The 16,702-nt window shown below is 60.8% G+C and overlaps 1 protein-coding gene across 1 annotated transcript in view; it reads left to right on the top strand.

The window, feature by feature from the left end:
- Positions 1-16,702, top strand: part of LOC100084216 (cat eye syndrome critical region protein 2) — a 56,057-nt gene continuing 39,355 nt past the window's right edge. The window contains exon 1 of the mRNA XM_029054176.2: positions 1-130. The gene's annotated coding sequence lies outside the window, so the exon portion shown is untranslated. The remainder of the gene's footprint in view (positions 131-16,702) is intronic.

The following is a 16,702-nucleotide window of genomic DNA, read 5'->3' as shown; positions in this document are numbered from 1 at the left end:
CTCCCGCTCCCGCTCCCGCTCCCCGCCGGCCGGGCTGGGCGAGCTCCGCTCCTGGTGGGAAGTCCCGGCCATCGCCCACTTCTGCTCCCTCTTCCGCACCGCCTTCCGCCTGCCCGACTTCGAGATCGAGGTCAGACCCGGCCCCCCCCCCCCTCCCCGCGACAGCCACCCTGAGCGGGCGCTCCGTCCACACGTGTGTGTGTGTGTGTGTGTGTCCGCGTGCGCGATCCTCGGGGGGGGGGGGCGGGTGTGACCGACAGAGGACACACACACACACACACACGAGGGACCTGGGGGGGAGGGTCCCGGCCGGGGGGTCGATGAGAGGGGATTGGGCCTTTTGGGGGGACCGAGCGCTCCGCACAGTGCTCTGCGCATAGTAAGCGCTCGATAGATGCTAACGGCCGTGTGTGTGTGCGCGCGCGAGAGGGACCCCCCCCCCCGGGGGGCGAGCGGCAGTGGGGGAGGGTCCTGGGCGGGGGTCGTCGGCAGAGACACCCAGAGACACAGAGAGACACAGAGGCAGAGACCCCCCCCCTTCCCAAGGGGGGCGAGGGGCATGGAGGGGGGTGGGGGGGGGCAGGGAGCGCGACCCTCTGTGTCTGTGTGTGTCCGTGTGTGTGTGTGAGAGACCCTCCCCCCGGGAAAGGGCTCGGATGAGTGGGTGGGGTCAGGGGGAGAGACGTGGTGTGTGTGTGTGTGTCGCACGAGGTCCCCAGGGACCGAGGCGACTCGGGGGAGGGTCCCGGCGGGGGATTCCGCGGGGACCAGGGAGGGAGCGGGCGTCGGGGGGTCCGAGACGGAGGGAAAGGGGGAGAGAGGACTTGGGGAGAGACGGGGAGGCCCGCGGAGGGATCCGAGAGAGAGGGTTGTGTGGCTGTGGGTCTGGGAGAGAGAGAAAGAGACCCCCAAGGGGGAGAGGGAACCGGGGAGAGAGGGGGAGGCCTGGGGGGAGATCAGAGACGGTGTCGTGTGTCTGTGAGAGACGGAGAAAGAGAGAGAACTTGGGGGAGAGGGCGGGGCCCGCAGAGGGATCAGAGAGAGAGTGTGTTGTGTGTGTGGGGGGGGGGGTGTCTGTGAGAGAGAGAGAAAGAGACCCCGAAGGGGGAGAGAGAACCGGGGAGAGAGGGGGAGACCTGGGGGGAGATGAGAGAGAGACGGTGTCGTGTGTTTGTGCGTGTGTGGATTGAGAGAAAGAGAGAGAAAACTTGGGAGAGACGGAGGGACCTGGAGAGGGATCCGAGAGTGAGTGTGTGTGTGTGTGTGTGTCTGTGAGAGAAAGAGACCCCAACGGGTGGAGAGAGACCCCCCAAGGAGGAGAGACACCAAGGGGGGAGAGAGACACCAGGGAGGGGAGAGATCCCCCGAGGGGGACGGAGACACCGAGGGGGGGAGAGAGAGTGAGTCCTGGATGGAGATCAGAGACAACGTTGTGGGTTTGTGTGTGTGTGTGTGTTTGTGTGAGAGAGAGAACTTGGGAGCGAGGGTGGATCCCGGGTAGTGATCAGAGAGTGAGTGTTGAGTGTTGTGTGGGTGTGCGCGTGTGTCTGTGAGAGCGATACCAAGGAGGGTGCGGGACCTTGGGGGAGGGTTCTGCGTGGGGTGTGGGCGGCTCAGCCCAAAGAGAGGGGATGGGATCCCAACTGGGGCGCAGAGACAGAAAGCGTGTCTGTGGGTGTGGGTGTTTTGGGGAGGGACACTTGAAAGTCCTGCCCCAGGGGGTCAGGGTCAGCTTGGCTCTCTCCTCTGCCTCGTTTTCTTCATCCGCTTCTTGGAGGTGGATGGACGCCACCATCCCCGTTGCGGGAAAGAAGGGCCCCGGGGTCCATCTTGGTCCCTCTTCCCTTTTCGGATTCCGGGGCCGTTCCTTAAAGCCCCGGCCTCGGGATGATCCGCGCCTCTTAGCGGGGCCCGAACTGCACCGGTCCTTGGAAGTATTTCTCCCCCCCCCCGGAGCCGTTGGGCCGGAGAGACCCCTTCCCCGAAACTTGGGCTCGGTCCGTTCCGGACGGACGGTCCTCGGGTTCGGAGGGCGAGCCGAATGAAAGGACGCATTGTCATCTCGGCCTCCGTCCTGGCGCTTCCTGTGTCGGGAGGGAGAGCCGGCCCGCCCCGCTTTTCGAAACGGGGAAGGTGAACTCCGAGGGGGGAGAGAGATGTGTTCCGATAAACCCCCCGCCCCCCCCGTCCTCGCCTCCCCGCTTCCTGGGCCTCCGTCTTAGATACTTCCAGGTCCTAAGCCGCTTATAACGATGTGATTAAACCCGGTGTTTCCCATCTGTTTCCAGCAGATGGGATAATTTTCGTCTGACGCCGAGTGTTTTCAGACTCCAGAGTGGATGTCGGAAAGTGGATTTTCGGGCACCGCTTGCCCTGGGGCGGGGGTCACCCCCCAACCCGGGACTCAAGTAGCCTCTAGACCCCGAGCCCTCCGCGGGCAGGGACGGTCCGCTACGTCCGTTCGTGTATCGAGCGCTTGCCGCGTGCCGGGCGCCGGGCCAAGCGCGGGGAACGTACGGTCCGGCGACGGACGAGAGATGACGGGCTCCCGGTCTAAAAGGACGGTACCGTTGGGTCGGACCGTCCCGAGCGCTTAGGCCGGCGCTCCGCACGGCCGACTGAAGTTGGGACGTGGCGGTCTTCCGACTGGATGAGGGGAAATCCCGGTCTTCCGAGTGGCCCCGGAAGCGGTCGGTAAAGGGAGAGGCCGAGACGCCCCCCTCGAAACGCTCCTCAAAATGGAGGGAGGGCCGGGGGTCCCCGAGGTCTGGCGGGACCGTCTCGAGAGACGTAGGTCGGCGCGGCCGGAAGGGAATTAGCGCTCCTAAGACTCGAGCCGCCCGTAAAGATCTCAGCGGTGGGTGTGGAATCACTCAAAGATCTCGGGGCGTTTTACGGCCCCAAGTGCCGAACTCCAGGGGGATCTAGGGCTGCCGGATTTCTGGGACTTCCGGCGGCGAGAGCGTCTGGGCCCGAGGGACGAAAGCTCCTCGAACTCGGGGGAGAGGCGCTCTCGGCCCTCGGCTGTTAGCGAGCGCTGGAGATGACATCGATTTCCTTCCCCCCCCGCCCCACCCGTACGCCCGGTGTTTAAAGTATCCGCTAAAAGCCGACAGCGTTTTACGTGAAGACGACGGCGGCCGCGCCGTCCGCGCCGGCCGGTAAATCACGCGTTTTTCAGGAGGGGTCCTAGCCGCCCTGGCGGAGCCGTTAGAGTCGACGGACGGAACCGACGCCGTTGCGAGGTCTTGGGGTTTCCACCGGTAAATCGCATCCTCGAAAGTTGCCCAACGGCGGCCGTTTAAAAAGGGACCACCCCCCGCTCCCCGGGGAGTGGCGACGGAGGTGATCGACACCCCCCCGGGGGGAGGCCGTCCAGCTGGACCGCCCCCCCACCCACGCCCCCGGAAGCGGCGCGCCACTCTCCCCAAGGGCGACCCCCTCCCCGCCGCCGTGCGCCCGCCAACCCACCCCTTCCCGCCCTGGGTCGCCGCCCGCCGTTTCCGCCGGCCGGCGCTGGCCCTCGGGAGGCGAGGTAGACGAGGGCGTCTCCCCCAGTCCCCGACCCCGGTCGGACTCCCTCCCTGCCCTTCCCGTAGCCTCTTCTTTCCAACAGATAGCCCTTCCCCGCCCTCCGGAAACCCCATCTCTCCCGCAACTCCGTGAGCCCTCCTTCACCCAACTCCCGCACCGTCACGGAGCGCTTCTGCGATAGTAGTGACGGTATTTACTAAGCGCTTCCCGGGCGCCGAGCGGGAATGCGACGCGATCTGCAGCACCGACTCCCGTTCGCGGCCGCCCTCTCCCACCTGGACGTTCATTTCAGCGTTTGGACCCCCACCCGCCCCGACTCCGTCCAACGTCCGTGGCTTACTAGCTCCGTCGGACCCTCCCGAGCGCTCGGTCCAGCGTTCCGCGCGTAGCGAGTAGGCCGGAAGCTCCTCCGGGGCGGGGAGCGGGTCTACTGACCTGACCGAACCCTCCCGAGCGCTCAGTCCGGTGCCCCGCACAGAGTAGGCGATGAATATTCATCGGTCGACCTGGGGGCCGGGGGCGGAGGTAGTCGGACTGGGGTCGCACGTTGGCCCTCGTCTGGAGTTGTGCCCGGTGGCAGCCCCCCGACCGGACCCCTTCCCGGTGCCCCGGGAAGCGACCCCGTGGGGGGCCGGGAATCGAGGAACCCGGATAGAGCCCGGGCCCGGGGAAGTCCCCGGGACCTGGGTTCTAATGCCGGCTCCTCCGCTTGTCTCCCGGGCCGAGTCGCTTCACTTCTCGGGGCTCCGGCCTGTGAAATGGGGATTGAGACCGGGTGGGGGCAGAGATCGGGTCCAAACTGATTAGCTGGAATCCACCCCGGCGCTTCGCGCGTATCGGACGCCCGACCGGTGCCGTTAAATCCTTAAAAATCAGTCGGATGAGGGAGGGTGGGTGGGGCGGAGAGAAGAAGGCCCGGTTTCGCGGGGCACGGCGACCTCCCCTCTCTTTCCGGGGGACGCACACCCGATCTGTAGCCCGGTTCCGTCGCAACCCAGGCCGGAGGGGGGAGAACCCCGGAAGGGGCCTTGGCCGGGGGAGAAAAGATCGGAGGGCGGAGGTGGGGGGAGGAGACCCCGGGGGTTTACTTAGAGGAGAGGCTGAGAATGTCCCAGTTGGTTTCCAGGGCCAGCTGAAGAGATTGTTGAGATTGTTTGAAAGCCTCTGCCGCTGCGGCGGCGGCCAGGGGGTTGACCAGAAGGCCCACCGCTCCTTTCTTCCTGTTTTCCTTTGGTTCTGTGATTTAAAGCCGCCCTTCTCTTCTCCCTTCCCCCCCGGGGCGGGTTTTGGGGAGGGGGGGGCGTCTTTCCAGCCAGCTGGGAACCAACCCCCTCGGAGTACGCGTCCCAGGGGCCGGGAGAGGGGCCGGATGGGCTTCTCCCATCCCCATCCGCGGGCGGCCGCACCGCGGGACTCCTTTTTGATTTTTTTTTGATATTTATTCAACACTTACTACGTTCCAGACGCGCGTAGGTTCAGGCTGGACACGGTCCCCGTCCCGCACGAGGCTCACGGTCTTAACGGCCTCTGTGCGGACGAGGGAACGGAGGCCCGGAGAGTAATAAGAAGAGTTGTGACGTTCAAGCGCTCGCTGCGTGCCCGGCGCCGTCGTGAGGGGCGGAGGACGTACAAGCTGATCGGGGTGGACCCGGTCCCCGTCCCACTCGGGGCCCGCAGACTCCGTCCCCCTTTCACAGAGGAGGAAACTGAGGCCCGGAGAAGGGGAGCGACTTGCTCGGCCGAGCGGCCGAGCCGGGTTTCGAAACCGGGTCCTTCTGACCCCCAGGCCCGGGCTGGAGCCGCTGAGCCACCCCGCTCCTCTCCGTAAAGGATTCCTGGGGAGGCGGCCCGGATCCGGCCGTCGGGAGAGGGAAAGCCGGGCTTTAATCCCGGCTCTGCCGCGGGCCTCTTTGTGTGACTGGGGGCGGGTCACTTCACCTCTCCCGGCCTCCGTTTCCTCAGTTTCCTCATCCGTACCGTGGAGATCCAGTAGCGATAATAGTAATAATGTTGGTATTTAAGCGCTTACTGTGTGCAGAGCCCTGTTCTAAGCGCTGGGGGAGATACAAGATCATCGGGTTGTCCCGCGTGAGGCTCACAGTCTTCATCCCCGTTTTACAGATGAGGGAACTGAGGCCCAGAGAAGTGAAGTGACTTGCCCACCCATTTCCCAGGATGAGCCCCAGCTGCCACGGAGACTGTGCCTGTTCCGTTTCATTCATTCATTCATTCATTCAATAGGATTTATTGAGCGCTTACTACGTGCAGAGCACTGGACTAAGCGCTTGGAAGGTACAATTCGGCAACAGATTATGCTGTACCTACCCCAATCCGTCGTATTTACAGAGCGCTTACCGTGTGCAGAACGCTCTGCAAGAGAAGCAGCGTGGCAGAGTGGCCAGAGCACAGGCCCGGGAGTCGGAAGGACCCGGGTTCTAACCCCGGCTCCGCCGCTTGTCTGCTGTGTGACCTTGGGCAAGTCACTTCACTTCCTCTGTGCCTCAGTTCCCTCATCTGTAAAATGGGGATGAAGACTGTGAGCCCCACGTGGGACAACCTGATTCCCCTGTGTCTTCCCCAGCGCTTAGAACAGTCCTTTGCACATAGTAAGCGCTTACCGAATGCCATCGTCATTCTTATTATTTGGACACGGTCCCCGTCCCGCACGGGGCTCACGCTCTCCATCCCCATTTTACAGACGAAGGGATCGAGGCCCAGAGAGGTGAGGCGACTTCCCCCAAGTCACACAGCAGACGGGTGGCGGAGGAGGGTCGAGAAGCCCAGGTCCTTCTGGTTCCCGGGCCCGGGCTCTAACCACCGGGCCGCACTGCTCTGCTGCTGTTTTCTGCTCCCAAGCCCTGGGCGCAGCTGGCCTCCCTCTCCCAGATGCTTCACGGGGTCGGATGAGACCACTGGCTCGGCCGTTACAACGGTTTTTATTAAGCGCTCCTTCTCTGGCCCTCGGTGGGGGGTAGAGAAGAGAGGCAGGGTGGGCCAGCGGATAGGGCCCGGGCCCTGGAGTCGGAAGGACCCGGGTTCTAATTCCGACTCCTCCGCCTGTCCGCTCCGTGACCTGGAGCGAGTGGCTTCGCTTCTCTCGGCCTCCTCTGTAAAATGGGGATTAAGAGCGGGAGCCCCGTGCGGGCTAGGGGCCGGGTCCAACTTAATTTGCGGGTAATAATGTCGGTATTTGTTCAGCGCTTACTAGGTGCAGAGCACTGTTGTGAGCGCTGGGGTGGATACAGGGTGATCAGGTTGTCCCACGTGAGGCTCGCGGGCTTCATCCCCATTTTACAGATGAGGGAACTGAGGCCCAGAGAAGTGAAGGGACCTGCCCACAGTCACACAGCTAAGCGGCAGAGCCGGGATTCGGACCCGTGACCTCTGACTCCCAAGCCCGGGCTCTGTCCACTGAGCCCCGCTGCTTCTCCACCCCAGTGCTCAGTACGGTGCCGGGCGCAGAGCAAGCGCTTAAATGCCGCCCTTGTCATTATAAGTGTGACGATCCGACTGGACGCAGTCCCTGACCGTTCGGGGAAGACCGGGCCTCGGTCCCGTTTTGCGGATCGGGAAACCGAGGCCGGGAGAAGTCAGGAGGGTCCGCCCGTGGGCGGGGGGTGGAAACCCAGGCCTCCTCACTCCCAGCCCCGGGCTCTTTCCACCAGGCCACACTGCCGTCGGGGCATCTGGAGCGCGCACCTCCGCTCCACGCCCCTGCCCCGCCTATTTATTGAACGCCTGCTGGGTGCGGAGCACTGGACCGAGCGCTTGCCGAAAGTAAGGTACGACGGAGCGAGAGGCGTCCGAGAAGCGGCACCTTGAGAAGCGGCGCGGCCTAGCGGGTCGAGCCTGGGAGCCGGGAGGAGCTGGGTTCTAATCCCGGCTCCGCCGCCCGCCCGCCGACCGTGGGCACGTCAGAGGAGCCGCCCGGTCACGGGTTCTAATCGTGGCCCCGCCGCTTGTCCGCCGCGTGACCTCGGGCCTGTCGCTTCTCTCGCGGGCCCGTGGCCTCATCTGTAGAACGGGGATGGAGACCGTGAGCCCCGGGCGGGACGGGGACCGCGTCCCGCCCGGTCCGCTCGTTTCCGCCCCGGCGCCCGGCACGTAGCGAGGGCTCAGCGGGGACCGTGATCGTTATCACGGTTATGATCATTAAGTCTCTTCGCTCCTCCGGGGTCCCTCGTCTGCAAAGCGGGGCTCAAGACCCCGAGCCCTACGGGACGACGGACGGACGCGTTGCCCGCCCGCGGTCCAGAGGGTACCGCGTCCGGGGACCGACCGGGGGGAGTCTCCCGATATCCCCGGCGCGGCGGTCCGTAACGACGGCGGTGTCGATCAGGCGCTTCCCGGGGGCCCCGTCCCCCTCTTCCGGGGGAGGAGACCGAGGCCCGGGGCGCCCCCGAGGACTCCGGCGGGGCGAGGGCCTTCCCCGGCTGGAGGACGGAGATGGAGGAATGCCCGCCAAAGTCCAGCTGGGACTAATTGGGCCCGGGGAGGGGGAGAAGAGCGGTGGGGCAGGAAGCGAGGGAGGGGGTACGGCCCTTATGCGGTGTGAAATCTTGAAAGTGGCTCCGGCGGCCGGGCCCCTCTAGGAAATGGGGGCTCCCCTCCCCCCTCCTATTGATACAGAAATGTTGAAAGGCCCCCCCTCGGCCAATCCCGGGGCCGGGGCTCTGAAAGGAACGGGGATTTACAATGATAAAGGACCAATCGGCTCCCCTTTCACCTTTGGGGGGCCTTCATTAGCATCTGGCTTGCCTCACCGCTCGCTCGGCCTGCCCATTAAGTCTCTCGGGGCCTCCCGAAGCCTGAAATACAACTCGGGCGGGACCGGGGGCCGCGGGAGGGCCGCGGGGGGGGGGGGGGGGGGGGATGGAGGGGGTGGGGGGCTTTGATCCGGAGGCGCTCGGGCCCGGCGGCCGGACGGAAGAACAAAGGTCGAGGGGGCAGTCGGTCCTGTCGATTGAGCGCTCGCCCGGTGCGGGGCACCGCGCTGAGCGCCGGGGGGAGGTCCGTCCCGCGCCATTAGCCGGGCGCCTCCCCTGCCCGACGCCATCCGGAACTAAAGGTGGATGGGGCGGTCGGTCCTATCCGTTGAGCGCTCGCTGGGTCCGTACTAAGCGCTGGGGAGGGGCCCGTCCCGCGGGATTAGCCGGGCGCCTCCCCTGCCCGACGCGAGCTAGAACCGGAGGTCGATGGGGCGGCCGATCCCGTCGGTTGGGCGCTCGCCGGGTGCGGAGCACCGTGCCGGGCGCCGGGGAGAGGCCCGTCCCGCGGGATTAGCCGGGCGCCTTCCCCGCCCGTAACGATCTTACGGTCTAGAGGATATAACGGAAGATGTCTGTTGTTTGCGGGGGGGTCTCCCCGGCGCTCGGCACGGTGCCCCGCGCCCAGCGGGCCCTCAGTAAATGATGGATTGATTGGCAGAGACGGACCCCTCGTGGAGGGAGGGGGCCGGGAATAGGCCCAGGTGGGAGGATGGCGTGCGCGCTCTTCCCCGTTGCCCCCGACTCATTTATATTTATGGTATCCGTTCAGCGCGTACTGTGTGCTGGGCACTCTGCTAAGCGCGGGGGTCGATACGGGCCAATCGGGTCGGACCCAGCCCCCGTCCCACGTGGGACTCGCGGTCTTCATCCCCGTGTTGCAGACGGGGGAGCCGGAGCCCGGAGGAGCGACTTGACCGGGGTCGCGCGGCGGACGAGCGGCAGAGCCGGAATTAAAAAATAAGGACGTAATTTAGGATCCGGGGGTGGACACCGGGCCGAGTAGGGGTTTAGCTCCGCGTGCGATTATCATTACGGTGGTATTAAGCGCTTACTATGTGCCGAGCACTGATCTAAGCGCCGGGGTAGGTACAGGGTCGTCAGCTCGTCCCACGTGGGGCTCACAGGCTTCATCCCCGTTTTATAGATGAGGGAACTGAGGCCCAGAGAAGTGACGTGACTTGCCCAGGGTCACGCGGCGTCAAGGGGCGGAGCGGGATTTTCCCCTCCCCTCCTGGCTTAGGCGGTGAGCCCCCCTCCCGTGTCCAACCTCATTAACTCATATCGTGCCCCAGTGCTTAGAACAGCGTTGGACACACGCTGAGCGCCGTGAGCCCGTCGTTGGACGGGGATCGTCTCTATCTGTTGCCGAACTGGACGTTCCGAGCGCTTAGTACAGGGCTCCGCACGTAGTGAGCGCTCACTAAATACTATCGAATGAATTCCAAGAGCTCAGGACGGTGCTCTGCAGTAGTAAGCGCTCAATAAATAGGATTGAATGAATGAAGCGCTTAACAGATACCATTAAAAAAATAAAATAACCCCCCCCAAAGCTTTGCCGAGCAAGTTGTTTTGTGGGCTGGCAATCTGTTCTCTGCTAAGACCCCCGGGCTGCCAGAGAGAGCTAATTCGGGGGCCATAAAACAGAACTTCAATTATCCTTTCCTCCCCCCGGCCCTAAGCGAGGCCGAAGGCCATAAATGAGATCACGCGGGCCTCCCTTTCCCCCCTTTCCCCCGCTCTCTCACGCTTCCCATCTCTTCCTCTAGCCTCCTGGTCACTTAATGGACGCCTCACCGAGTGCAGGACATGGCGGGGAGCACCTTAGCTGGCAAAGGGCCCGGCCTAGTAGAAAGAGGCAGGGCCGGGACGCCTGAGGACCTGGGTTCCAATCCCGGCCCCGCCACTTGTCTGCCGGGTGAATTTTGGCCCCTTCACCCTGCCGGGCCTCAGTTTCCTCATCCGTAAAACGGGGATCTCATCCGACTCCCTCCTACTTGATAATCATGTTGTTAAGCGCCCGCTGTGTGCCGAGCACTGTTCTGAGCGCCGGGGTAGTTACAGGGTAATCAGGTCCCACAGTCTTCATCCCCGTTTTCCAGATGAGGTCACTGAGGCCCAGAGAAGTGACTTGCCCAAAGTCACCCAGCTGACAAGCGGCGGAGCCGGGATTAGAACCCGCGACCTCGGACTCCCGAGCCCGGGCTCTTTCCACCCAGCCACGCCGCTTCCGGAACCCCTGCGGTGCCATCCCGTTCGATGCCCTGATTATTATTAATAGTTGGGTTTGTGGAATATCCTTAGCAGTGACTTGGATCGAGGAGGTTTTTTTTAAATACATTAAATGACATTTATTAAGTGCTCACTATGGCCCAGGCACTTTTATTAAGCACCGGCGTAGATCCGAGCTAATCGGGTCGGACACCGTCCCCGTCGCGCAAGGGCCTCGCGGTCTTAATCCCCATTTTTCTGATGAGGGCCCGAGAATAGTAATCATAATGTTGGTATTTGTTAAGCGCCAACTATGTGCAGAGCACTGTTCTAAGCGCCAGGGTGGACACAGGGGAATCAGGGTGTCCCACGTGGGGCTCACGGTCTTAATCCCCATTTTACAGATGAGGGAACTGAGGCGCAGAGAAGTGAAACGACTCGCCCGAGGTCACCCAGCAGACAGGCGGCCGAGCCGGGGGCGAGAGATCACGTCTTGGCGACCACGATCGATTAGAGGGTGGCCCTGTTGGAGCGGGAGGGAACCAGGGCTTAGGACGGTGCTTGGCACCTAGGAAGCGCTTAGCAAATACCATCCTTATTATTCTTCAGCCGGGGGAGGCGGGGGTCGCCCTCCTGGCCAAAGTGGCAAACACCATTTGAGGGAGGGTAGTCAATCGCTTGTATTCTCTTTGTATCTGTAATTTTATTTATTTTTATTGATGTAATAATAATGTTGGTGCTTGTTAAGCGCTTACTATGTGCAGAGCACTGTTCTAAGCGCTCTGGTAATCAGGTCGTCCCACGTGAGGCTCACGGGTAATCCCCATTTTCCAGGTGAGGTCACTGAGGCCCAGAGAAGTGAAGGGACCTGCCCACAGTCCCCCAGCTGACAAGTGGCAGAGCCGGGATTCGAACCCATGGCCTCTGACTCCCAAGCCCGGGCTCTTTCCACTGAGCCACGCTGCTTCACTCCCCTCTAGACTGTGGGCAGGGAATGTCACTGTTTATTGTTGTCCTCTCCCAAGCGCTTAGTACAGTGCTCTGCACACGGTAAGCGCTTAATAAATACGACCGACTGAACGAATGAATTGGATTTATTGAGCGATTAGTGTGTGCAGAGGACCATCCCAAACCTGGTGGAAGGACCCCGGGCCTGGAAGTCAGGGGATCCGGGTTCTAATCCCGGCTCCGCCACTTGTCCGCTGCGTGACCTTGGGCAAGCCACTTCACTTCTCCGTGCCTCAGTTCCCTCCTCTGTAAAAATGGGGATTAAAAAATGTGAGCCCCACGTGGGGCCATCTGATTATCCTGTATCTCCCCCAGCGCTTAGAACAGTGCCCGGCACATAGTGAGCGCTTAACAAATACCAACGTTATTGGCTCAGAGGAAGGAGCCTGGGCTTGGGAGTCAGAGGTCACGGGTTCGTATCCCGTCTCTGCCACGTGTCAGCTGGGTGACTGTGGGCAAGTCACTTCGCTTCTCGGTGCCTCAGTGACCTCATCTGTAAAATGGGGATTAAGACTGTGAGCCTCACGTGGGACAACCGACGACCCTGTATCTCCCCCAGGGCTTAGAACAGTGCTCGGCACATAGTAAGCGCTTAACAAATACCAGCGTTATTATTGTTTTTACTCCCCTGCTGTGTCAACTTGGGCAACTGACCTAACTTCTCTGTGCCACAGTTTTAAAATAGGGATTCAATATCCCGTTGGGAAGCAGCACGGCCCAGCGGGTGGAACGCGGGCCTGGGAGCGAGGAGGACCCGGGTTCTAATACCGACCGGCCTCTTGTTTGCTGTGCGGCGCGGGGCAGGTCTCTTAACTTCTCTGTGCCTCAGTGACCTCATCTGGAAAATGGGGATTAAGGCTGTGAGCCCCTCGAGGGACATGGACTGTGTCTAACCCGATTAGCTTATATTTACCCCAGCGCTTAGTGCCCGGCACAAGGTAAAGCGCTTAACAAACACCATAGATCTTTTAAAAAAATCTGTTTTTCCTCCTACTTCTGCCGTGTAGGAGAGGGATTGTTCTCGGCCTGATTAGCTTGTACCTACCCCAGCTCTCGGAACAGCCCGTCGTTGGGCAGGGATGGTCTCTCTCTGTTGCCGAATCATCCGTTCCAAGCGCCCGATAAGTGCTCGGCACCTAGTAAGCGCTCAATAAATACCACTGAACGAACGAACGGTGCTCGACACCTGGTCAACGCGTCACAGATATTATTTTTTAAAAAATCCGATACTCGTTCTCCCTCCCCCTTAGGCGGCGAGCCTCACGCGAGACAGGGATTGTGTCCGAGGCGATCGGATCGCGTCTACCACGGCGCTCGGCGTGTAGTAGGCGCTTAACAGATACCGTTATAGAAGGAAACGATGAGGGGGAGCATCGTAGCTGACAAATTTTATTAATGATGTGTAGATATCTATAATTCTATATCTGTTTGGATGGTATTGATGGTCGTCTACTTGTTTCGTTGTCCGTCTCCCCACTCCCCGTCTGGACCGTGAGCCCGCTGTGGGGCAGCGATGGTCTCGATCTGTCGCCGAGTTGGACTTTCCAAGCGCTCAGCGCAGAGTAAGAGCTCGACAGATACGCCCGAGCGAACGCACAGCCAGAAGAATCGGCCCCGCCGCGCCGGTTGTACCGGCAGGAGGAGGGCACGTACCGTTAAGGTCGTGCTCGCCCGAGCTCTGGGCACAGTGTTGCGCGCACGGGAAGTGCTCCGTAAATACGACCGAATGAATGGGTGAACCGGCGAAGCCGCCCGACCCTCGGTGGGGATTTTGAAAGTCGGGGAAGGAGGCGGAGAAGCCGGAGAGGGCCAAGGAAGAGGGAAGAGGATGATGACATCGAAAGAAAATAGGCCCCGTGGGACGGGCTAAAATTAGGTTCATTAAATAATCCGGTGTAAGGAAGGCTGGGAGCTGGGGGGGGGTGGTTATTTGGCAATGGCTGCTTAGTCTTGCTCCCTGATAGGAAGCAAAGGAAAGGAGAAGCAGTGTGGCCTGATGGATAGAGCGCGGGCCTGGGAGTCAGAAGGACCCCCTGCGCTGCCCGTGTGACCCTGGACAAGTCACCTGACTTCCCTGGGCTTCGGTTCCCTCATCTGTACAATGGGGCTGATGATGATGATGATGATGTTGGTGTTTGCTAAGCGCTTACTATGTGCCAAGGACTGGGGTAGATAGAGGGTAATCAGGTTGTCCCCCGTGGGCCTCCCGCTTTTAATCCCCATTGTACGGATGAGGTAGACGAGGCCCAGAGGAGCCAAGTGACTCTCCCAAGGCCACACAAGCGGACGAGGCGGAGCCGGGATTAGAACTCACGTCCTCCGACTCCCAAGCCCGGACTCTTTCCACCGAGCCATGCCGCTTTTAATGTTAATGTTAATGTTGGTATTTAAGCGCTTTCTATGTGCAGAACACTGTTCTAAGCGCTGGGGGAGATAGAGGGTCATCAGGTCGTCCCACGTGAGGCTCACGGTTAATTCCCATTTTCCAGATGAGGTCACTGAGGCCCAGAGAAGTGAAGTGACCTGCCCACAGTCACCCAGCTGACAAGACCCCCGACTCCCAAGCCCGGGCTCTTTCCACCGAGCCACGTGGGACAAGGCCGCGGCCAACCTGCTGGCTTGCATTTACCCCAGCGCTTAGAACAGTGCGTGGTACGGAGCGAGCGCCCCATAAATGGCGTAAAAGAGAAAGGCAGGAGAAAGAACCTCTTGGCTTTGGGATTGACTGTAAATCCCCGGGGGCTTGGGAGCATCTCCACCCTGTGCGTAGTTAAGAAAAGAATAGGCCGCTATCGGTCCTAAGTGGCTTTAGCCTGCAACTGCCCGGAGGCAGGGGGCTGGACTAGAAGACCCCCTCCTGAGTTCTGCAGGGTCTCACACACTCCTGGAGATCTACTTTCCTATCAGTGGTATTTATTGAGCGCTTTCTCACCGAACTTGGGAGCGCACACTACTGCAGAATTAGCAAACGCCTTCCCCGCTCGTAATAATAATAATAATAACGATGGCATTCGTTCAGCGCTCACTACGCGCCAAGCACTGGTCTGAGCCCCGAGGGGGATCCAAGGTAATCGGGTCGTCCCACACGGGGCTCTCCGTCTTAACCCCCATTTTACGGATGAGGCCCAGAGATGTGAAGCGACTGGCCCAGAGTCACACGGATGACAAGTGGCGGAGCTGGAATTATTCATTCATTCGTTCAGTAGTATTTACTGGGCGCTTACTATGTGCAGAGCACTGGACTAAGCGCTTGGAATGGACAATTCGGCAACAGATCCGGACGATCCCTGCCCGATGACGGGCTCGAAGTCTAATCGGGGGAGACAGATGGCAGAGCAAAACAGAACAAAACAAAAACAAGACAACATTATCACGATAAATAGAATCAAGGGGACGGACACCTCATTAACAAAATAAATAGGGTGATAAATAATATATACAAATGAGCACAGTGCTGAGGGGAGGGAGGGGGGAATTTGAACCCACGACCTCCGACTCCCGTGCCCGGGCTCTTTCCGCCGAGCCACGCTGCTTCTCGTGAAGCACATGGGCCCGCTCTATCTGAGAAATGAGAAAGCTTCGAATAATCGATCATTTATTTATTAAGGAGCCGTAGTAATCCCGGGATGAATGTGGGCGAAGGATGCCGAGCACTGGGCTGAATCTTTGGGAAGTTACAGCAGACGCAGGGGACACGTTCCTTAATAATAATGTTAATAATCAGTGTGGTATTTGTTAAGCACTCACTGTGTGCCAGGCACTATAGTAAGCGCTGGGGTAGATAAAAGCTAATCGGGTTGGTCACAATCCCCCTCCTGTAAAGGGCTCACGGCCTTAACCCTCATTTTACAGATAATAATAATGGAATTCGGTAAGCATTTACCGTGTGCCAGGCGATATGCTAAACGTTAGGGGAGGCACAAGGTAATCGGGTTGGACACGGACCCTGTCCCACGTGGGGTTCAGTCTCGACCCTCATTTTCCAGATGAGGGAACCGAGGCCCAGAGAAGTGAAGCGACTTGCCCGGGCTCACACAGCCGACAAGTGGCGGAGCCAGGATTTGAAACCAGATCCTCCGACTCCCCGGCCTGGGCTGTTGGCGCTGGGCCACGCTGCTTCCGAGCACTAAAGATACGGACCGCTGGTCGTAGAGCAAGAAAATGTCTTGTGCCAAAGTATTCGCCAACGCCACGGTACGCTCCCAGGCGTTCAGTACGGCGCTCTTCGTACTGTAGATGCTCAGTGAGTACTAACGACGGGCTGGTTGATTGAGAAGCGGTGTGATCTAGCGGATAGAGCCCGGGAGTCCAAAGGTCCCGGGTTCTAATGCCGACGCTGTCGTCGGGCAAGTCGCCTCATCTGTAAAATGGGGATTAAGGCCGCGAGCCTGTATCCGCCCCAGCGCTGGGCCTGGGCGCGTAGTAAGCGCCCAGTAGAAACGACTGAGTGAAGGAATGAACAAATACCGTTTGAAAAAAAGAAAGATGAAAGGCGTCTTCGGAGCGGCTCCGGCCGGGGCTCGAGGAAAGTATGTGAAAATGTAACCGGGGCCCTTAGACCTTGGGGAATCCCTCTGTCTTTCACACTCTCACACCACGGGAGTGGTTTCTCTGCTTTTGAAGGCCACAATCCCTTAAAAAAGGCCGACCGGAATGGAAAGAAGGCCGAGCTTCTTCCAGATCAGCGGCTGAACGCGTTGGGGGCGGAGGGGGGGAGACGTCGTCGTCGTCGTCGTCATTTCTCTCTTGGATTTGATCCTCTTCCCGGCCGGCGAGGTGAGGGTTGGGGGAGATGGGCGGGAGGGGGTAGGGGGCTGGTTGACTCAATTAAAAAATGCATCCATCAAAGGCCGGCTGGTGGGGGCGGCCGGGGGCGAGGGGGGCATTGTTATGGGGAAAGAAAGTTGAAGAGTAACCCCGGAGCCCCCTGCCCGCCTCCTGACCGGGCCCAGCGGGTCACAAGTTCACCGGGACGGGGGGCCGAAGCGGGGGCCCGACACGCGGGGACCCCGACCCCGGAGGGAAGTTACGGGGTGAAGCCGGCGAGTCCGCTAAGCGGCCCGGCGGTCGGCCCCGCTCCCGTGCCTCGGTGGCCCCGAAATGGGGCTTGAGACCGGGAGCCCCGCGTGGGACGGGGACCGGGTCCGACCTGAGTAGCTTGTAATAGAACAGTGCTCTGCACG

Source organism: Ornithorhynchus anatinus, chromosome X4 (genome assembly GCF_004115215.2).
Source record: "Ornithorhynchus anatinus isolate Pmale09 chromosome X4, mOrnAna1.pri.v4, whole genome shotgun sequence".
Lineage (NCBI taxonomy): Eukaryota > Metazoa > Chordata > Mammalia > Monotremata > Ornithorhynchidae > Ornithorhynchus > Ornithorhynchus anatinus.
The sequence above is the reverse complement of the archived record's forward strand: the minus strand, read 5'-3'. Positions and strand labels throughout refer to the sequence as shown.